Genomic DNA, 24,167 nt, shown 5'->3' on the forward strand with positions numbered 1-24,167 from the left:
GGAAACCCTAAGTTAAAGGGTCGATTCGTCGAGTCCAAGGAGGAACTCGGCGATTCGGCTAAGGGGACTCGGCGAGTCGGCTAAGGGGACTCGGGGAGTCTGGTCTGAACAAGGAAAACCCTAAACCCGGGAGTTGTATCCTATATAAAGGGTGTTATGTCCCTTCCTCAGCTTCCATATCATCATAGAGAGCCTGTAAACCCTAGATTTCGTGTGAGCTTCCATCATTTGAGAGAAATAGCTTTGGAGGAAGGAAACTTTGAAGGGAACTTGAAGATCAAGAAGGTTGCTTCAAAGGAGAGGTGTATATCTGAGATCTACTTCAGTTAGTGTTCATCTTGGAGGTAATAAGCTGCTATCTTCCCTCATTTGCATCTAGATCTATTTTTGTTATGAGATTTAGGGGGTTTTTATGGTTGCTTGAGACCCAATTCGGGTTTGGGGCTTAGATATGTGGTTGCCACTTCAGATCTAGTGTTGGGATGGTCCAATATGTCGTAAAGCATCAGATATTGAGTAGTTGGTGAAGCCCTTTTGTCCTAAAACCTAGCCCTAGTGTGTTTTGAGCCTAGATCTCTTTAGTTATACGTAAAGTTTGCAACTTTACGTAAGGATTGAGCTTTGGAAGTATGGATCTACAGTTTGGAGCCCTTGCATGGCTCGAAAAGCCACTAAACGGATTCAGAACAAGAACGACTCGGTGAGTCACATGGGTGGACTCGGCGAGTTGGTTGAAGTTGGGCAGGAACTCGACAAGTTGGAAGAACAACTCGGTGAGTCTGTTGAAGATTGCCTTGGACTCAGCGAGTCTGCTCTTGGACTCGGCGAGTCAAGTCGCGAAACCCCGAACCCTTCGAGTTAAGACTCGGATCGGTGAGTTGGGTGGGGACTCAGTGAGTTGGACAGGTCCGGACTCAGAAATCGGTAGACTCGGCGAGTCAGGGGCTGACTCGACGAGTCGAGTCGCGAATGAAAGGACTCTGAGCGTGTGAACTCGGCAAGTCAGTAGGCAGACTCGGCGAGTAGGGTTGACCTGGAAGGTTGACCTTGACCAGGAATTTGACTTTGACCTGAGTTGACTTAGTTGACTTTTGGAGGACAGGTAGACTAAGTGTTGCATTGATATTGGTAGCTCGGGGAGCTAGTGGAGCAGGAGTTCAAAGAGTTGTTGGGCAGCAGCTAGAGGGGTTATCAGCAAGATCAACAAGTGCATGTGAGTTTCCCTTTGTGTGAATGGGTCTAAGGCCACAATGTCGGCCCATGTAGTTATGAGTAGAAGACCCGGGGGTTAGCCCTAGGCACAGTATGCTAGTATGATATTCAGGACGAGGTCCAATGATAGCGGGCGGGTGCCTAAGGAATGGTTTATATGATAGTTGTACTTGTTGTCTGTGTGAAACATGTATGTGCTTGGTAGGGAGGTGAGAGTGGGCGAGGTCCCGTATCTCACCAATAGCAGAGTGCCGATGGTGTTCCACATCTCATTAGCTACAGATCAGGGGCGAGGCCCAAGTTAGGGAAAGAGTTAGTGTGGGTTGGGCCCGTATCTCACTATCAGTAGGAGCATGGACGGGGTTCCATGACTCATCAGTAGTAGGACAAGGGCGAGGCCCAAGATAGGCGAGGCCTTAGGGCAGGATCCATTAGTATATGTTTAGCTTATGTGTTGTGATATGTTTATGTGCTATTATATGTTAGCGGGCGAGGCCCAGTGATAGGCGTGACCTAAGTGAAACAGATCTGTATCCGAGCAGGGCTCAAAGCCAGGCGAGGCCTGGAGCGGCGGGGTCGTTGTAGCGGGCGAGGCCCGAGGTAGGGGCGAGGCCCAGAATAGCGGGCGTGGCCCAGTATGTGCAATATGTGATTTTGCATGGTATGTGGTAGGTTGGGGAACTCACTAAGCTTCGTGCTTACGGTTTTTAGTTTTGGTTTCAGGTACTTCCGGTAGCGGACGGAAGAACTCGGGGTGATCGCATGACACACACCATAGATTAGACAGCCTGGGAATGTTTTACTCTGATAATGAACATATGTCTTGGAAGTTAATACTCTGATTATGTCATGGATTGATAATTATGTTTTAAGTAATGTTTTATAAAAGAAATTTTTATTCTTCAAATTGTGGGACGTTACAAGTTGGTATCAGAGCCTTGGTTTGAGGGATTCAGACGTACTCTCAGGTGTGTCTGAACTCAAACTAAGGAATTGGTATGGAAATTTTCAAAATGAAAAGACAGTTTTGTAAAAAGAGTTTGAGAAAGAAAACAGTTTTAGAAAAACAAAAAGAATTCAGAAAGAAAAGAATTTTGAAAAGAGAAAAGGGGTGTGGTGCATGCAATCAACCGAGCTCAAGTAAGTACCCCAAAATACGCATACAAGTTATGTTATGATTATCAGTTAATAGAATAGCATGCTAGATTAGGACTAATGATCTAGGGAGGATGCCTTATGTGCCTGTTATATGTGCTTTTGAGCTGCATGATAGTGTTGGTTAGACAGTAGTAGGATAGCCTGTTTAGGTTATGCCTGAGTTTATGAGTTTGTGTTGCATGCTAGTACAGATTCTTGATATGATATTATGATTGCTTGAGTATGTTATGGTTAGATTTTCCCTTGTCTGAATGTTGCTTGCTTTGTGCATTGTGGGATTCTGAGTGATGGGATTTAGCCATTAGGTGAATACGTCATGTCACATGTGATCAGGGTTGAATAATATTAGAGTACTAGATTTGGCCCTATTGTGCAGCTCTTGTCTGATTCCAACCGTTGTAGGGACGAGTCATTTACTCGAAGGATTATCTGATCCTCGTCACATGTGATGGCTAACTGGCATCACAAGGAGGCCTTCAGCGGCTGGGGACTGGTTTGGTTAGAGTCAGAGGTTTCCCTAGGGTAAGCCTAGGATGAGATAGTGTTGGGAGCAGTAGTAGTAGAAAAGGGACCTGGTGGAGTCGAAGCAGTTCTTAAGGAAAGTACCGATAGATGTGGAAGGTAGTATGGGCCTGTACTACTGAAAGTAGAGTATCCGTACTCGATTCGGGAAAGGCCGAGACGAGACCGGGAAACTGGTAGTGCATGTGTTTGGTCTCGCAGCAGTGATAAATATCCTGATAGGTGGATGTATTATATTTTCAGCATGATGACGTTGCGAGAGAGACCAGTAGGGGGATCAGGCGCCGGAGAGGGATCAGGCTCGGGTTCAGGAGCCGAGCAGCTCGAGGAGAGAATGAGGGAGTTGATATCAGCTGAGGTTACGCGCTGCATTCTAGATCAAACTCCTATGATATTTGGCATGGTCAAGGAGGGTATACTGGAGATTTTGGATGAGAGGCTGGGAGCCTTCCGTACCGAGATGATGGCTTTGATGGGAGCTCGTACTTTGACATTCCGAGAGTTTAGAGATTGCGGAGCGCCAGATTATCATGGGGCTAAGGACCCCATTGCTAGCAGCAGGTGGTTGGCCGATGTCGCCAATGCATTTCGTACGAGCCGGTGTCCCGAGGGGGACAAGGTCAGACGCGCCTCCTGCCTTCTGAAGGAAAGAGCTTGGGATTGGTGGGAGGAGATCGGTCATGCTTTGGGGGATGATGCCGTGTTGGACGCGATGACATGGAGCGATTTCTCGGCCAGGTTCAGGGCGGAGTTTTCACTGATTATTAAGGTGCAGCAGTTGGCACGAGAGTTTCAGGATTTGACGCAGACCACTGAGATTGTGGCGGAGATCACCGCCAAGTTCAGGGAGAGGGCTCTTCTTGTACTGCAGTATGTCGCGGATGAGGAAATGAAGAAGGCCCGATATCACGAGATGTTGAGGGATGACATCAGGTAGTTTGTGAGCAGGTCCAGCTGCAAAACGTTGGAGGATATGATCGCGCGAGCTAGAGAGAGGGATTGATTTGGAGCAGATCTGGAAGAGGAAGCCGGATGAGGTTCAGGCAGTCACGGGTTCGGGCAAAAGGCCCAAGGGGTCAGATTCGAGATCGAGGGATTATCAGGACTGCAGCCGGTACAGGAAGTGTGGCAGGGCACACAGGGGCGCGTGCAGGAGTGGTAGCGGTGGTGAGTCTGGCTGCTTCAAGTGTGGCCGGACTGGTCATTTTAGCAGGGATTGTATTGCTACCACCACACAGGGATCAGACTTGATATGTTTCCACTACGGTCAGCCGGGCCACAAGAAGGCCCAGTGCCCCAGTTTGCTTCCATCAGGATGGGTGATGGTGTTGGGTTTTGAGCATTCTAACACTCCTAAGTGTACATGCAACCCTAAATACCTTGGATCTATGTTTTCTCTATTATATATGCAATTATGAACATCCAAGGTATTATCCTAATCTAGCATACAAAATAATGAATATAACAAGATAGAATACATACCTCTTTGATGTAGAATGTCTTCATGAAGCTTGAGTGCCTAGTGCCTAAAGTGTGACACCTCAAATGGTTCACACAACACCAAATACACTTGGAATAACTTGAGAGAAAACTTGAACACTCCTAAATCGGCTAGCCTTTTCCTACATTCACTAGTCTCCAATTTTGGTGAATAATATGATGCTTATATAGTGTGTTACAATTAGGGTTACACCATGTAAACCTTAATTGTCATGACCTTTCATTTCCATGACCCATGGGTTATGTAACCTCCATGGAGCATCCTATGGGTTTAACCCAACTTGATTATCCATGGAGATTTGGCCCACTATATAAGTTATGGATGATTTGCTCAATCAACCCATATATTTAATTAGTCTTCTTTTGATCACATAATTAATTCTAAATTAATTCTTGATCAATACTAATTAAATATTATTATTCTTATTATTAATATACTAGAACTTATAATATATTAATAACCATAAGTGTCTTATTTCTCTCATTTAGTCTATCCAAGTGCATGATGCCATGGAACCCAAATGGACCATGCCAGGTCGGGTCAAGTCTTACCAATTATAGTTATGGACTTATACATTAATCCAATAGATAGCACCTGCCCCTGCAACTTTGAGGATCGCAGATGGCCGTTAGGGCCGTGTAGAGGCGCCTACGGTAGGAGGCAGGGCTTTTCAGATGACTACCTTGGAGACGCGAGCAGCGTCGGACATTGCAGGTATGCAACTTCCATTTTCAGTTCTTTTATTTGTGCATGATTATATTGTTATGATTCTGCATCATTATCGGTATGAGTCTTTTAATTTTGTGCGGCTTGCTTGGGATTGAGTTATATGCCATCTGCATACCTTGGACATTTGAATGGTAGTTAAGGGATGTGCCCTATCGGAGAAGGTCGCTTAGGATGCAGTAACTGTAGCATGCCTGGGAGGGACTTGGTATGTCTCGCTAGTTCGGAATTGTATAGTTTTATAAATGGACTGGTTAGATACCTAGCTATGGTAAGCTTGGGATTCCTCAGCAGATTGATTATGGAATGGTAGCAAGGATTGGGATTTCTTTTCGAGCATTGAGCAGCGAGAAGTAAGCAGGATCGAAGTGGGGGAGAATCCTCCGAGTGTACAAGGGTAAGAACACGCATATCCAGAATGAGTACGCGATCTCTGAGGAGGAAAAGAAGTAGTACAATGTTTGATGGATTGAGGAGTTCAGGGTTGGGAGTTTGAGAAACTCCCCATCAACCAGTGCGTGTAATGGTGATGGTTAGTACGTGGTTGGGAATTCCGGTTGGAGGGTCGCCTGTAGGACTCGAGTGAGTCGAAATGAAGATCTTGAGGACAGATAGCATGGGATGCTTTCGTGTTAGTAGACAGTGGCAGAGGCAACATGTAGAGCATGGTAGAGCGGCGGGAGAGCCGCAGCTTTCTCCAGCAGCAGTCAGAGATGGAAGGAGTTATAAGACTATGGGGCAACCGTAGCATTCACTAGCAGTCAGAGATGGAAGGTGATGTAAGACTACGGGTAAGCCATAGCATTCCATAGTAGCTTCATTAGCGGAGTTGGGGCGATGCCCTTATCTCCTAGCGATCAGATAGGGATCAGGAATGGGTAGTGGATAAGAATAGTAGGGAGCTTGCCTGTATAGCCTTATAGAGGTGAAACCTTGGGAGAGGCCGCTCCAGGATGTAGTTCGGTGAGACCCGTGGGCGAGGCCCGTATGAGAGTAGCAGTATAAGTGAGACCTGAGAGCAGGGTTGCTTAGTAGTATGGTTGGGTGAGACCCATGGGCGAGGCCCGTGAGTTTTAGTAGCACATGTGGGACCTGGTAAGGACCTTAGCGTCAAGATAGGGGATCGAGGATCTCAGGGTTGTAGTGCAAGAATGGAAGAATAGATTGAGCAGTTATAAGTAGTCGCAGTTTCTTCGAAAGTCGCTGGGAGCGACTAGGAGTTGTGTTGGGCTAGCGACCGGTGGAAGCCGGTAATCCAGATATTGATAGATTGGTAGGGACCAAGGTGGTCTCGGTTCATCCGGAAGGCAGATAAGGAATAGCATAAATTTTCAGTCAGTAGCAGTGCTGGTAGGCAGTCTATGGTGGAATTCAGTTAGTTGATCGTAGGGTGCTCGGCACCAAATTATAGTAGAGAGAAATGCCCAGTGGATACTGGCGGTAATGACCCGTACTGGAGGTAGCGGGAGTAATGGATTTGGTGAAGGATAGGACCTTCACAGTGGCAAAGGAAATAGTTGGTTATGGGACATTGCCTTGGGAAGGCAAGAAAAACACACAAGGAAAGAGGGGGTGAACCCCTATGGGTTCAGTTGCAGTACTCGGAGAGTACCAGAAGGATTGTCGGTTGAGTAAGTTGTGTTTCCAGAATGTTCAGGGTCAGGGTTGACCCGAGATTTTTGTTCTCAAGGATTAATGTTAGTCGGAATGACCGGGCGAAAGGTCAGCGAAGGTAGGCAGCTGGTGTTGGATTAATAAGTAGAGTATTAGAAGCAGATCGCAAGCGGTTGGCCATAGAAAACTTCAAGGATGAAGTTTAGTTTAAGTGGGGGAGAGTTGTAACACCCAAAATCAGGAAGGCCAAGAAAGGAAAGGAAACCCTAAGTTAAAGGGCCGACTCGTTGAGTCCAAGGAGGAACTCGGCGAGTCCGAGGGGATCCGGGTCAAGAAGTAAGTGACTGACTCGGCAAGTCGGCTAAGGGGACTCAGCAAGTCCGGTCTGAACAAGGAAAACCCTAAACCCGAGATTTGTATCCTATATAAAGGGTGTTATGTCCCTTCCTCGGCTTCCATATCATCCTAGAGAGCCTTTAAACCCTAGATTCCGTGTGAGCTTCCATCATTTGAGAGAAATAGCTTTGGAGGAAGGAAACTTTGAAGGGAACTTGAAGATCAAGAAGGTTGCTTCAAAGGAGAGGTGTAGATCCGAGATCTACTTCAGTTAGTGTTCATCTTTGAGGTAATAAGCTGCTATCTTCCCTCCTTTGAATCTAGATCTATTTTTGTTATGAGATTTGGGGGTTTTATGGTTGCTTGAGACCCAATTCGGGTTTGGGGCTTAGATATGTGGTTGCCACTTCAAATATAGTGTTGGGATGGTCCAATATGTCGTAAAGCATCAGATATTGAGTAGTTGGTGAAGCCCTTTTGTCCTAAAACCTAGCCCTAGTGTGTTTTGAGCCTAGATCTCTTTAGTTATACATAAAGTTTGCAACTTTACGTAAGGATTGAGCTTTGGAAGTATGGATCTACAGTTTGGAGCCCCTGCATGGCTCGAAAAGCCACTGAATGGATTCAGAACAGGAACGACTCGGCGAGTCACATGGGTGGACTCGGCGAGTTGGTTGAAGTTGGGCAGGAGCTCGACGAGTTGGAAGAACAACTCGGCGAGTCTGTTGAAGATTGCATTGGACTCAGCGAGTCTGTTCTTGGACTCGGCGAGTCAAGTCGTGAAACCCCGAACGCTTCGAGTTAAGACTCGGATCAGTGAGTTGAGTGGGGACTTAGTGAGTTGGACAGGTCAGGACTCGAAAATCGGTAGACTCGGCGAGTCAGGGGCTGACGCGGCGAGTCGAGTCACGAATGAAAGGACTCTGAGCATGTGAACTCGGTGAGTCAGTAGGCAGAATCGGCGAGTAGGGTTGACCTGGAAGGTTGACCTTGACCAGGATTTTGACTTTGACCTGAGTTGACTTAGTTGACTTTCGGATATTAGTAGCTCGGGGAGCTAGTGGAGTAGGAGTTCAGAGAGTTGCCGGGCAGCAGCTAGAGGGGTTATCAGCAAGATCAGCAAGTGCAGGTGAGTTTCCCTTTGTGTGAATGGGTCTAAGGCCACAATGCCGGCCCATGTAGTTATGAGTAGAAGACCCGAGGGTTAGCCCTAGGCACAGTATGCTAGTATGATATTCAGGACGAGGTCCAATGACAGCGGGCGGGTGCCCATGGAATGGTTTATATGATAGTTATACTTGTTGTCTGTGTGATACATGTATGTGCCTGGTAGGGAGGTGAGAGTGGGCGAGGTCCCGTATCTCACCGATAGCAGAGTGTGGATGGTGTTCCACATCTCATTACCTGCAGATCAGGGGCGAGGCCCAAGTTAGGGAAAGAGTGAGTGTGGGCTGGGCCCGTATCTCACTATCAGTAGGAGCGTGGACGGGGTTCCATGACTCATTAGTAGCAGGACAAGGGCGAGGCCCAAGATAGGCGAGGCCTTAGGGCAGGATCCATTAGTATATGTTTAACTTATATGTTGTGATATGTTTATGTGCTATTATATGTTAGCGGGCGAGGCCCAGTGACAGGCGAGGCCTAAGTGAAACAGATTTGTATCCGAGCGGGGCTCGAAGCCAGGCGACGCCTGGAGCAGCGAGGCCGTTGTAGCGGGCGAGGCCCGAGGTAGGGGCGAGGCCTAGAATAGCGGGCATGGCCCAGTATGTGCAGTATGTGATTATGCATGGTATGTGGTAGGTTGGGGAACTCACTAAGCTTCATGCTTACGGTTTTTAGTTTTGGTTTCAGGTACTTCCGGTAGCGGAGGGAAGAGCTTGGGGTGATCGCATGGCACACACCATAGATTAGACAGCTTGGGAATGTTTTACTCTGATAATGAACATATGTATTGGAAGTTAATACTCTGATTATGTCATGGATTGATAATTATGTTTTAAGTAATGTTTTATAAAAGAAATTTTTAGTCTTCAAATTTTGGGACGTTACAAATATTGAGTGTGACATCCCAAAAATCATAGGTAATAATTTCATTTTTAGGTCAACCAAAAACCATCAAGTATTCATAGAAAACCATTCATAAGTATGTCAATATGAAAATATTTACCAGAGTACAATTCCAAAAATCATAAAAATGTTGAACACGGGTGGATGCGCTGCAATCATGTCAGGCCTTTCCCCTTCAAACCGGAAGTACCTGAAACATAAACTTAAACCGTAAGCACAAAGCTCAGTGAAATTCTCCAAAACACCACATACCCTACATATAATGGGTCTCCCCCGACATCCATCGAGTCTCGCCTGACATTGGGCCCCGCCTAGTACAAATCTTTAAATAACATGAGATGAGCCCCACCCAACCCACTCATCAGGCCTCGCCTGGCATCGAGCCCTGCCCAGTATACATACAAACACATACAATACATGTAAGAGTCACGTAGACATCTAGAATCCTAATAACAATAATCAATGGTCCGACATTGGTTCCTTCGACCCGCCAAATACTGTGAGAAGACTCACCTTAATATGATGATAAGCAATCACACGCAAGTTGCTGCTACAATTTCTCCTCACACTAAACACATTTAAACCAACCCTAATCACTATTTAGGCTAATAATCCACAATAAAAAAAATCCAAATCATAATCCTTCTCACAAATGGTAAAATACCCTTTACCCTTCCTACACTAGGCCCAACAAGCAATGGCCCACGATGGCCCAAACTAACCCTAATGCCCAATATGGCCCAAACTAACCCCAATGCCCAAAATGGCGCCAACGGATTTTAGGTGAGTATGCCATGCATACCACCTTTACGCCCAGTGTACTAGACTACGTTCGAGAGGGAAATCAGGCCAAGCCTATTACGCCCTGCGTACCTGGAAGGTACACTCGACATACGCCTCAGAAGCCTAAATCAACTTTTAAGCACTTAATCCTTTAAGACCAAATGTCCAACTCATATATCTTGTTCTTAGGAATGTCTTAAATGATAAAGTTGTCAACTTTATGCATTTACATGGCTCAAAGAGGCCCAAAACCAATTTCTAACCTTCTAGCACCATATTATGAACATCAACTCTTGCATGGTTGAGTTAAAGCCATCAAGATGCTATTTTTATTCATCAAGGACCTCAAAAATATCAAGATGTAGTATTCTAAGCTTCTGGAGTAACTTATACTCACATGAATCAACTCAAGGGACGAAAATATGCAAAAAAAACCTAACAAACTAGATCTAAGAGATGAATCAACAAGGTTGAGACTTTATACCCCCAAGAGGATAATTAATGTGAGCAAGATCTGGATCTATAAGCTTTAAACCACTAAATGCTTCTCCAAAGAGTTCTTCTTCCTTCAAAATGAACCAAACACACACTAACTCACTCAAAAGGCTTAATGCTATTACAAAAGGGGGTAAGGTTTCTAAGGAAACTTCTTAGAGGATGGAGGTTAAGGATAAGGCCAACCTCAAGGGAGTTACTTAGGTTTTACAGGGTCGAAAACCCAAAAATTAGGGTATTCCCCTGAATCGAGTACGCCCTGCGTACTCTAGGTATGCCCAACGTACTAAGTGGAAAACCCTATGTCCAAGTCTTGACATGGTACGCCCCACATACCTTAATTACGCCTAACGTAATGGCCACATATGCCAAAATAATTAATATAACACCCGAATTCTTAGAAGTATTTAAATTAAATGTATTTTGGATTTTGGACGGATCATGTCGTGGTGAAGGCATACCACAACGTGGAGATGGTCATTGTATCGTGGGTTTTAAATGACCACCTCGACGTGGCGTCCTATAGCCACAACGTGGTGGCGGTTTAATGAGAAACCCTAGTCTTTGGGGTTTGCGCCCATATTTAAGAGAATGTGATGGCCAGGGTTACTCACCCTCAACCTCCATCACACTCTCTCAGCCTCTAAGCAAACCCTAACCTGAAAATTGCTTTCTAAGCCTTTAGTGTTGATTTTTGGATATTAGAAGAAGAAGAAGGTGACATTTTGGCTGGGGGCCTGAGCAGTAGATTGTATTTGAGAACTTGAGGCAGAAGTTATGTGAGGCCACAGTGTTGATCCTCCCTGAGGGTGTTGAGGATTTTGTGGTATTTTGTGATGCATCCATCACCGGTATGGGGCGGTTCTTATGCAGCGAGGGAAGGTTATTTCTTATGCTTCATGGCAGATGAAGCCGCATGAGGTCTATTATCCGACTCATGATTTGGAGTTGGGAGCAGTGGTGTTTTCCCTCAAGATTTGATTGCATTATTTGTATGCGGTCCGGTGTACCATCTACACGAATCACAAGAGTTTGAGGTACCTCACAGATCAGCTGAATCTAAACATGAGGCAACATAGGTGGATTGACGTGGTCAAGGAAGGAAAATAAAATGTGGTCGCGGATGCTTTAAGCCGCAAGACGGTTAGTTATGTTGGTGGGAACCTATGTATGAGGATTTCGATTGAATCACGATTGTTGGGTATGATTAGGGAGGCTCGGGCTGAGGGAGTCAAGGAAGAGAACTGGAAGCAAGAGTGACTCATAAGCGAGATCAACCGATTTTCTACCGACACGTGGATTATTGACCCTATATGGTCGTGTATGGGTACCGGATTTTGGTGGAGTAAGACAGGTTGTGTTGGAGGAGGGACACAAGTCTAGATTTTCAATACACCCTAGAGCCAGCAAGATGTATCAGCATTTGAGACTTAGTTTTTGGTGGCGGTTCACGAAGAGAGATATAACATGATATGTCGAGAGATGCTTCACATGTCGGATGACCAAGGCCAAGCACTAAAGGCCACATGGCAAGCTGTAGCCATTTGAGGTTCGTATGTGGAAATGGTAACATATTTCAATGAATTTCATCACCAAGTTACCTCGTTTGGCTAAGGGATTCGATGCGATTTGGGTTATAGTGGACCGGCTAACCAAGAGCGCCGACTTTCTAGCCATTTGAGAGGCTTCTTCGGAAGAGATATTGGCCGATTTATATGTGTGCGGGATTGTTTCTCAGCATGGTATTCTGGTCTCCATTGTATCTGATCGGGATGCTCGGTTCATATCTTGTTTTTGGCAGAAGTTCCACGAGGAATTGGGTACGAGATTGCATCTCAACACTTCTTATCATCCACAGATGGATGGTTAGAGCAAGCGGACCATTTAAACGATAGAGGATATGTTGCGAGCCTATGTGATTTATTTCGGTGGGAGTTAGGACTCCTACCTTCCCCTAGCTGAGTTTTCATATAACAACAACTACCACTCGAGTATCGGTGCACCGCCATTTGAGCTCCTTTATAGTAGGGGGTGTCATACTCTAGTTTTTTGGGGAAAGATTGGTCATAGAGTCATGAGAAGAACTGAGGTAGTCCTTCAGACGACATAACTTATACATCAGATTAGACAGAGGCTAAAGACAGCTTAGAGTCGGCAGAAGAGTTACGTCGACAAGCGTCGATCTGAGCTGGAGTTCCTGGTTGGCGACATGGTATTGTTGAAGGTATCACCCTGGAAGGGTGTAATATGCTTCAAGAAGAGGGGTAAGTTGGGGCCCTGATATATTTAGCCATTTCAATTGATTGAAAAGGTTGGCAAGGTGGCTTTCATTTTGGATTTGCCTGAGGAGCTCAGTCAGATTCGTAATACTTTCCATGTTCTCAGCTTTGGAAGTGTATGGCCGATGATTTGGAGGTGGTTCCCTTGGAGGATATTCAGGTTGATGATTGCCTGAATTATATGTAGAGGCCAATTGCAATTTTGGATTGGAAGATGAAGGCCTTGCACAACAAGATGGTGTCTTTAGTCAAGGTTCAGTGGAAACATCGAAAGGGTTCAGATGGACTTGGGAACCCGAGGCAGAGATACGAGAGCATTACCCTGAGTTGTTTTCGTCTACGGACTTTGAGAACGAAGTCTAATTCAAGCGGGGGAGAATTGTAACATCTAGATACCTGGAGGTATTTAAATTAAATGTATTTTGGATTTTGGATGAACCACGTCGTGGTGAAGGCATCCCACGACATGACGATGGTCGTTGTATCGTCGTTTTTAAATGACCACCATGACGAGGCAACCTATATCCACGATGTGGTGGCAGTTTAATGAAAAACCCTAGTCTCCGGGGTTTTTGTCCCTATTTAAGGGAATGTGATGGCTATGGTTGCTCACCCTCCGCCTCCATCACACTCTCTCAGGCTCCAAGCAAACCCTAACCTCCAACATGCTTTATAAGCCTTTCGTGTTGACTTTTTAGATATTAGAATAAGAAGAAGTTGACATTTCGGCTTGGATTCAACAAGAAACTCTTCTCATCTTCTTGTTGTGCATCTTATGTACTTTTATAAGTCCTCAAGTTCCATGATTTTTAGTTTATTGTGCATAAATCTAGGTTTCTATGCCTTTTTATTCATGTCAGAATATATTGGAGTGTTGGGATTCCATAAAGTTGTCAACTTTATGGATCCCTAGAATCCCTTTGGGGTTAGGAGTGTTGGATATGAAATTTATTAGAGTTTTGATGTAACACCCAAAATTTTCAAATAATTTTTCACATTTTAAAAACACACTTCCATTCATAATTGTTATAAAAATATCATTGTATCACATAATAATCCATAACATCACATCCCAAGATCAAAATATATAAAAACTCCTTGTGTGTGTACTGATCAAGCCGGCGCCTTCCCGCGATCCTCACTGGTACCTGAAACACATAACACAACACTATAAGCATAAATTCTTAGTGAGTTCCCCAAAATACCCCACTCAACACATACCAGCCACTCGAGGCTATAACTTTGTTTGACCCTCTGGTCAATGTGTCTCAGTAGGACCCTCCAGTCCCATAACTCTGTGGGCCCTCTGGCCCTAACTCTATGGACCTTCCGGTCCTAACTCTGTAAACTCTGTAACATACATAGCATAAATCACATAGAAATCACATCATGCAAAAGCATACAAAATACTATGTCACATAACTCTAATTACCACTCTAGGTAAAGTATAGTGAGAAGACTCACCTCGGGTAACTCGGTAATCTCGAACTCTGTAAATAATCTAGTCTAGCCTCCGCCTAACCATACGAAATAAACACTCTTAATTAATACATCTCTCAAGGCTAGACTATCCCCTCTCTTAGCACTCTCAGTAGGGTAAAAGACCATTTTACCCTTCTCATGGCTCAAAGACCCTAAAGTTGACCAAACCCTAAAAGTCAACAAAAGTTAACTCTCCGGGCTACATTGGGCGTACCCGACATCCTCATAGAAACGGGGTGCGCGACCCCTTACGCCGCGCGTATTGGGATTACGCCCCGCATAACTCCTAGTTCCAGACTCTAAGCTCTTGAGGTCTTAAACAGTTAAGACCCACATCCAACTTCTAGATCTAACCATTTCTAAGCCTCTTAATCCATAAAGTTGGTGACTTTAAGCCTTTGCATGGCTGGACAAGTCACTAACACCCATAACATTCCATTTCCCAACTCTAGAAACCTCATAACTCAAGCATGACCTCATAACAACGACCAAGATGGAAACTTTATGGATCGATAACACAAATATCATTGAAATGGGACAGATCTAGGTCCATGTAGTACATTACACTCATAAAGTATCCACCTTTGGGACTTTTAACCCTAGAAATGGTCCATGCACTCTTCAAAACAAATAAAGAGGAAAGTTTTGAACTTTATACCTCTAGATGAAGCTCCTTTCTCTGTAGATCTCAGATCCAAACTTGCAATTCAAACCCTAGCCTCCACAAGCTCTTCTCCTTCTTCTTCACTTACACACCAAAACACTTTTAGCTCCAAACACACACACTCAAGCTAATGACGATGGAAGGCTCTCTTATAGGGTTTCACTTACTGATATGGAGGCTGGGAAATGAGCCTTAGCATCCTTTAAATAGTGCACAACCCAAACATTTAGGGTTTGCATCTGGACCCGTTACGCCCAGCGTAACCCTGGGTACGCCTAGCGTACCCAGGAGAGTCCGCGTCCAAATTAAGCGCATGAGTACGCACAACATACTCCCCAGTACGCCCAACGTACTCATTTGCTTACAAGAACTATCTTAAGGGACTACTCTTGACAACTTGACAAAATGGAAGGGTTAAATAGCTTACCTGAATTTCGGGATGTTACAATTCTCCCCCACTAGAACCAGACTTCGCCCTTGAAGTCTCATGCCGAAAACAACTCCGGATGCTGCTCCCGCATCTCCGACTCCGGCTCCTAAGTCAACTCGGACCCCCTCCGATGCTGCCACTGGACCTGAACCAGAGGCACCTCCTTGTTCCTCAGAACCTTGACCTTCCGGTCCAAGATCGCAATCGGTCTCTTAACATAGTTAAGACTTGCGTCCACCTGGATATCTTCCAATGGTACCACTGCCGACTCGTCGGCTACACACTTCCTCAGCTGAGACACATGGAAGGTATCATGGATCTGGATCAACTCCGCTGGTAGCTCCAATCGATATGCTACCTTGCGCACCCTCACGATCACCCTGAACGATCCAATGTACCGGGGCCCCAACTTGCCCCTTTTCCTGAATCAGATCACTCCTTTCTAAGGAGACACTTTCAGGAGTACAAAATCTCCAACCTGAAACTCGAGCTCGGATCGACGCCTATCCGCGTAACTCTTCTGGCGACTCTGGGCCGTCAGCAACCTCTGTCTAACCTGATGTATCTGCTCTGTCGTTTGAAGCACTATCTATGTGTTGCCCATCACTCACTGCCCTACCTCTCCCCAACAGATGGGAGTCCGACACCTCCTCCCATACAACAACTCAAAGGAAGGCATACCAATGCTCGAATGGTGGCTGTTGTTATAGGAAAACTCAGCCAAAGGCAGATATGTGTCCCAACTCCCTCCGAAGTCCAACACACATGCCCGAAGCATGTCCTCGAGCGTCTGAATCGTCCGATCACTCTGTCCGTCCGTCTGTGGGTGGTAAGCGGTACTAAAATGCAGCCTAGTACCCAACTCCTCATGGAACTTCTTCCAGAACCTGGAAGTGAAACACACATCTAGATCTCACACAATCGAGATCGGTACACCATGCCGCAATACCACCTCTCTCACATACACCTTTGCCAGCCTCTCTGCGGAAGAGCTCTCACTGATAACAAGAAAATGAGCGCTCTTAGTCAGTCGGTCGACGATCACCCAAATTGCATCGACGCCTCTCGCTCCTCGGCAATTTGGTGATAAAATCCATAGAAATCTGTTTCCACTTCCACTTGGGAACCTCCAACGGCTGCAACTTGGTATGTGGACGCTGGTGCTCGGCCTTCACCCTGTGACAGGTCAAGCACCTCTCTACGAACCACGCAACATCCCTCTTCATACAGTGCCACCAATAGTCTCTTTTCAGGTCCAAATACATCTTAGTGGCCCCGGGATGGATCGAAAACTTCGACCGGTGCGCCTCCTCCATCAAAATGACGCGTTTCCTCTGATGCATGTTCAAGTTGGGCTGATCCATCAGATACTTCAAGCTCTTGTGGTCCGTGTATATGGTACACCGAACCCCATACAAATAGTGACGCCAGATCTTGAGGGCGAACACCACAACCCCCAATTCTAGATCGTGAGTAGGGTACCTCGTCTCATGAGGCTTCAGCTGCCTCGATACGTATGCTATCACATGACCCCTCTGCATCAACACTGCACCCAGTCCCGATATCAACACATCACAGTATACCACAAAATCCTCCATTCCCTCCGGAAGGGCTAACACTGGTGCTTCACACAATCTCTGGCGAAGTGTCTCGAATGAGGCTTGCTACTCCGGACCCCAATTGAAAGCCACGCCCTTCCGGGTCAGCCTGGTAAGAAGAACAACAATCCTGGAGAAATCCTGGATGAATCTCCAATAATAACCGGCCAACCCCAGGAAACACTGGTCTCCGAAGGGGATCTCGGCACCTCCCAACTCATCACCGCCTCAATCTTGGCCGAATCGACCAATATCCCATTTTGATTGACGAGGTGTCCTAGAAACTGGACCTCTCGCAACTAGAAATCGCACTTGGAGAATTTGGCGTAAAGCCTCTCCGATCTCAGAACTCCGAGGATCTCCCTCAAATGCTCCTCATGTTGCTCCCTGGACCTCGAATACAACAAAATGTCATCAATGAACACGATCACCGAGGGCGTGGAGGATTTTGTGGTATATTGTGATGCGTCGATCTCAGGCTTAGGCGCGATATTGATGCAGAGGGGGCATGTCATTGCTTACGCCTCGAGGCAGCTGAAACCTCATGAGGCGAACTACTCGACGCATGATTTAGAGTTGGGAGCGGTAGTGTTCGCCCTCAAGATTTGGCAGCATTACCTTTACGAGGTTCGTTATACCATTTACACGGACCACAAGAGTTTGAGGTACCTCATGGATCAGCCGAATCTGAACATGAGGAAGCGTCGATGGTTGGACGTAGTGAAGGATTATGATTGCGAGATCCTTTACCACCCGGGAAAGACCAACGTGGTGGCCGATGCGCTTAGCCGTAAGGCGGCACCGATCAGGGATGTGTGTATGAGGATGACGGTGGTGACACCACTGTTAGAGCAGATTCGGGAAGCCCAGCAGGAGGCTATGAAGGAGGAACATCGGAAGAGCGAGCGAATTGTGGGTCAAGTCACCTCCTTTGATTATGATAGCCGAGGATTATTAACACTACACCGTAGGGTGTGGGTGCCGTATCACGGAGGCGTGCGCCAGATATTGGTGGCCCTGCATGAAGCGGGATGTGGCGTGGTATGTCGAGCGGTGCTTGACCTGCAGGAAGGTCAAGGTCGAGCATCAGAGACCGCACCGCAAGATGCAGCCGTTGGATATCCCGTTGTGGAAATGGGAGGATATTACGATGGATTTTATCACAAAGCTTCCACGGAAGGTGCGAGGAGTAGATTCGATTTGGGTCATCGTGGATCGATTGACCAAGAGCGCCCATTTTATTCCGATTCAGGAGAGTATCTCAGCCGAAAAGTTGGCCGATATCTATATTAGGGAGATAGTGGCGCGGCACGGAGTGCCAGTGTCAGTGATATCAGATCGAGATGTGCGGTTCACTTCCAGGTTTTGGAAGAGGTTTCATGATGATTTGGCACTCGTCTGCATTTTAGCACCACCTTTCACCCGCAGACAGATGGTCAGAGTGAGCGGACCATCCAGACCTTGGAGGATATGTTGCGGGCATGCGTGCTAGACTTCGGTGGTAGTTGGGATACCTATCTTCCCTTGGCTGAGTTCTCATACAACAATAGCTACCACGCGAGTATTGACCGTCCCCCATTCGAGATGTTGTATGGACGGAGGTGCAGGACCCCGATATGTTGGGGTGAAGTTGGCCAGAGGGTCATGGGTGGTGCTCAAGACGACCGAGAGGATCCAGCAGGTTCGAAGCAGGCTTCAGACTGCGCATAGTCGGCAGAAAAGTTACGCCGACAAGCTTCGATCAGACCTGGAATTCCAGGTCGGGGATATGGTTCTCCTGAAAGTGTCGCCTTGGAAAGGCGTCATTCGATTCAGGAAGCGGGGCAAGTTGGGCCCGAGATACATTGGTCCGTTCAAGGTTGTAGCCCGGGTGGGCAAGGTGGCATATAGGCTGGATCTGCCAGCCAAGCTTAATCAGATCCACAACACCTTCCATGTTTCCCAGCTGCGGAAGTGCCTTGTGGATGATTCAGCGGTGGTGCCGTTAGAGGATATACAGGTTGATGACAGCCTGAACTACATTGAGCGCCCAGTCGCGATCCTCGACCGGAAGTCGAAGGATCTAAGGAACAAGAGGGTGGAATTAGTGAAGGTGCAATGGCAGCACCGAAAGGGTTCGGAATAGACTTAGGAGCCGGTGGAAGAAATGATGGAGCATTACCCCGAGCTGTTTCAGGACCGAGCGGCAGACTTCGAGGATGAAGTCTAAAATAAGTAGGGGAGATTTGTAGCACCTGATTCCTGGTACGTAAAATTTATCTTAGTGTTTTTCATTTTTAGCCTTGGACTCGACGAGTTGTAGGTCCGACTCGCCGAGTAGAGACGGGATCCGGAACACGTTTAAGTTGGCGACTCGGCGAGTCCATATTCTGGACTCGGCGAGTCCCCGCTGTCTGATGAAACCCTAAATTTCAAGGGTTTGCACCCTATTTAAACCCTCTTATCCGCCCCCAAGCTCGCCCCCTTCACCCTCAGAGCTCTATACTTCGTTCAAGCCTTGTTCCTTGTGAGATTGAAGCATTTTGGTGTGTTTTCTTGAAGATTTGAGGAGGGAAGGAGAGTAGATCAAGAAGAGAAGAAGGAGGCCAGGCATATTTGGGTTATCTCAGTGATTTCCTTGAGCCGGAGGACTTCCGGGTCAGCAGCAGCAGCAGAAGACCGTCAGTTCCCACGCAGATCAGCAGTTACTTTGAGGTGAGTTACCTTCCAGTAGCGGTGGGTCTAAGGCCACAATGCTGGCCCACCAGTAGGAGACGTATGATAGATGATTGTCTCTGTGATATCATCTAGGTTTGCTACTACCTGATATGTTATATGCTAGCATGATATGTATATGTGATAGTAGTAGAGTTCGGTTGTTAGGACCGAAGGGTAGGTCAGACACCCCAAATATGTCTGACAGTATGCGATGATATGTTTATATGCTGGCATGATATGTTATATGTGATAGTGGTAGTAGGAGGGGAATGGTCCCCAAGTTCGGTCGTTAGGACCTAAGGGTAGATTAGACACCCCAGATATGTCTGATAATATATTATGTTATGATATATGTGATAGTAGCAGTAGGGGTGAAATAGTCCCCGAGGATCGGTTGTTAGGACCGATGGGTAGTCAGCACCCCAGAATGGCTTGACATGGGTAGTCAGCACCCCAGAACGGCTTGACACGGGTAAGTCGGCACCCCAGAATGGTCGTACCGGGTAGGTCGGGCACCCCATAATTGCCCGGCAGTATGTATGATATGTGATTGTATGGTATGTGGTAAGATGGGGGAACTCACTAAGCTTCGTGCTTACAGTTTTCAGTTTTGATTTCAGGTACCTCTTCTTCGAAAGGGAAGGAGCTGGCGCGGTAGCGGTACATCACACACATGCTTTATATTCCGTATTATGATATCACCTGGGGATTTGTACTCTGACACTGTTATGTTTTATATTCTGCATTATGATATCACCTTGGCGATAGGCGCTGCCCCCGGAACCAAATCGATACAGAACTCTACCTGCCTCTCAGGAGGCACACCCGGCAACTCCTCGGGGAAAACATCTGGGAACCCACGCACTATCAGGACCTCATTGACCGACCTCGGTCTCTATGCACCTACCCTCGTATCCACCACATAAGCCACAAACCCACTACAGCCCTGCTGTAGACTCTGCCTTGCTCTCGCGGCTGAACAAAATTCCGACCCAGAACGGGTACCCTCGGCATAAACCGTAAGAACTCCCCCACTAGGGTCTCGTATGGTCACCAGCTTCCGCTCGCAGTCGATAACCGCTCCAAATCTACTTAACCAGTCCATGCCCACAATGACACAGACATCTCCCATGGCAATCAGGACCAAATCAATCGGAAACTCAACGCCAAAGATCTCGAGTACACATCCTCGAATCACTTCAGTGGCATGCACCGCTCTCTCATCAGCAATGGAAACTCGCAAAGGTCGACTCAACACCTCTCAACGAATATTGATGTGCTGACTAAAGGCTAACGACAAAAAAAGACCGACTCGCAACCGAGTCAAATAACACCAAAGCAGGTACAGAACTCATAAGAAATGTACCTACGCATATCATAATATAAGCATAACACCACAAACTCAAAATAAACAGATGAAAGAATACATACCAGCCACAATATCGGGTGCTGAGCGGACCTCCTCCGCTGTCAACTAGAAGGCTCTCCCGCGATCCTTCAGCGCCTCGGCCTTCACCGTCCGACTATCCGTAGCTCGTACAGCAGCAGGGACAGATCCCTGAGAAGCTCCCTGAGCTGACCCTCGTAACTACGGACACTTTGCCTTCCGGTGTTCGATCTGGTTGCAGTGATCAACTGGAAGGCTCTCCCGCGATCCTTCAGCCCCTCCTTTCCACACTTGTAGCAAGACCCTGCTCTGCACACCCCTTCATGACTTTTGCCGCACTTGCCACAAGTGCGTCCCTTCTGGTTCCCTGGTCTCGAATCGGCGGGCTTGGCCCGCTTGGCATCTGGCTAGGATTGTGCCGGTCGCCGATCCCTCCCCTGAGACTCCGCCTCCTCCCTGTCCTGAGTCTTTAGCTCAATCTCCCTCTTCTGGGCATTTTCCTGAAGCTCGGCAAATGTCCGGTACGTCGAGTTCACCATGAACTCGTGGATGTCTCTCCTCAAAATACTCAAATACCGACTCATACGTGCCTGCTCGGAAGACACGTGCTCAGGGTAGAACATCGCCCTCTCATGAAACATCCTGGTAATCACAGTAACAGACTCAATACCCTGCTTGAGGGTCAAGAACTCCTAGGCCAAACACTCCCTTTCCACCGGGGGAACGTACTCATCACGAAACATAGCGGTGAACCTCTCCCAGGTCACCGCAGCAAGCTTTGCAGAAGAATAGTGCGCTGTCACAAACTTCCACCAGTCCTTCGCCCCCAAGTGAAGCTGGTTTAGCGCGAACCGAACTCTCAGATGCTCCGTACATGAACATGTGTAGAAGCACCCCTCAATGTTAGAGATCCACCTCATTGCGGCTATCGGATTCTGAGTCCCATCAAACTCTGGTGGCTTCGTGTTGCTGAACTCCCGGTACAGCAACGCGTCACCCCCTTGCGGCCTGGCAGCAACAATGGCTGCAGTGGCTACAGCAACAACAGCATCAATAAGAGCAGCATACCGCTCGTCAAAAGTCTCAATCAGTGTGGTCTTGATAGACCCGAACATCTCTGGAATCTCAGTGCGGATGGCCGCAACCACCTAATCATGAATCATCTGGCGGAGCTCCTCATCGCTCACACCCCCTCGCTAGCCCTGGCCTGTGGCGTGTCCCAACCATGATTTCTCTCTGAAATACAATACAAGATATCAGAGACTCGCTCGAGTTTACAGACACTCAATATCTCATTCCTACTTGATCCCTGGTACCCTAAGGATTTTTACTTGGGCTGCGCATTGATCCGGTGTCTTCGGTAATACGGGCCCAATACCACCGTCAAAATTGCATCAATATTCACCCCAACTCCTCCTCCTAGGATCCTAAGTCCCAAGTACACTACTCTCTCTATGCATAGTCTACTCTCTAGCATATCTCTCATAAGCTCCTTGCTGCTATCTATTCACTCTCAAGCATCTCCTAGCAGCAAAACCCCTAGGCTAAGGCATCACAAATCAGGCTACTCTACTCCTAATAAGCATACCTAGCCTACTCTAGCATGCATAACATATCTCTTAACTCATAATGTAAGGGTATTTTGGGAAATCACCGTTCGGGCGTTGGCTGATCGTACACACTGTTCTGATCTGCTCTTTCAAAAACTCTTTACTCTTGAGAAAAATTTGTGAATTTTATTTTAAAAATCTCCCAAATCCTTAGTTTTAGTTCAGATACGCTCGTAGGTGCACCTGAATCCCTCAAACCAAGGCTCTGATACCAACTTGTAACACCCAAAATTTTCAAATAATTTTTCACATTTCAAAAACACACTTCCATTCATAATTGTTATAAAAATATCATTGTATCACATAATAATCCATAACATCACATCCCAAGATCAAAATATATAAAAACTCCACGTGTGTGTAATGATCAAGCCAGCGCCGTTCCGTGATCCTCACTGGTACCTGAAACACATAACACAACACTGTAAGCATAAATGTTTAGTGAGTTCCCCAAAATACCACACTCAACACATATCATCCACTCGAGGCTATAACTTTGTTTGACCCTCTGGTCAATGTGTCTCAGTGGGACCCTCCAGTCCCATAACTCTGTGGGCCCTCTGGCCCTAACTCTGTGGACCTTCCGGTCCTAACTCTGTAAACTCTGTAACATACATAGCATAAAATCACATCATGCAAAAGCATACAAAATACTCTGTCACATAACTCTAATTACCACTCTAGGTAAAGTATAGTGAGAAGACTCACCTCGGGTAACTCGGTAATCTCGAACTTTGTAAATAATCTGATCTAGCCTCCGCCTAACCATACGAAATAAACACTCTTAATTAATACATCTCTCAAGGCTAGACTATCCCCTCTCTTAGCACTCTCAGAAGGGTAAAAGACCATTTTACCCTTCTCATGGCTCAAAGACCCTAAAGTTGACCAAACCCTAAAAGTCAACAAAAGTCAACTCTTCGGGCTATGCTGCGCGTACCAAACATGTACGTTGGGCGTACCCGGCGTCCTCACAGAAACGGGGTGCGCGACCCCTTACGCCGCGCGTATTGGGATTACGCCCCGCGTAACTCCTAGTTCCAGACTCTAAGCTCTTTAGGTCTTAAACAGTTAAGACCCACGTCCAACTTCTTGATCTGACCATTTCTAAGCCTCTTAATCCATAAAGTTGGTGACTTTAAGCCTTTGCATGGCTGGACAAGTCACTAACACCCATAACATTCCATTTCCCAACTCTAGAAAGCTCATAACTCCAGCATGACCTCATAACAATGACCAAGATGGAAACTTTATGGATCTATAACACAAATATCACTGAAATGGGACAGATCTAGCTCTATGGAGTACATTACACTCTTAAAGTCTCCACCTTTGGGACTTTTAACCCTAGAAATGGTCCATGCACTCTTCAAACCAGATAAAGAGGAAAGTTTTGAACTTTATACCTGTAGATGAAGCTCCTTTCTCTGTAGATCTCAGATCCAAACTTGCACTTCAAGCCCTAGCCTCCACAAGCTCTTCTCCTTCTTCTTCACTAACACACCAAAAAACTTTTAGCTCCAAACACACACACACACACACACACACTCAAGCTAATAATGATGGAAGGCTCTCTCTTAGGGTTTCAATCACTGATATGGAGGCT

Source organism: Lactuca serriola, chromosome 4 (assembly GCF_051521515.1).
Source record: "Lactuca serriola cultivar US96UC23 chromosome 4, Lser_US96UC23_V15, whole genome shotgun sequence".
Lineage (NCBI taxonomy): Eukaryota > Viridiplantae > Streptophyta > Magnoliopsida > Asterales > Asteraceae > Lactuca > Lactuca serriola.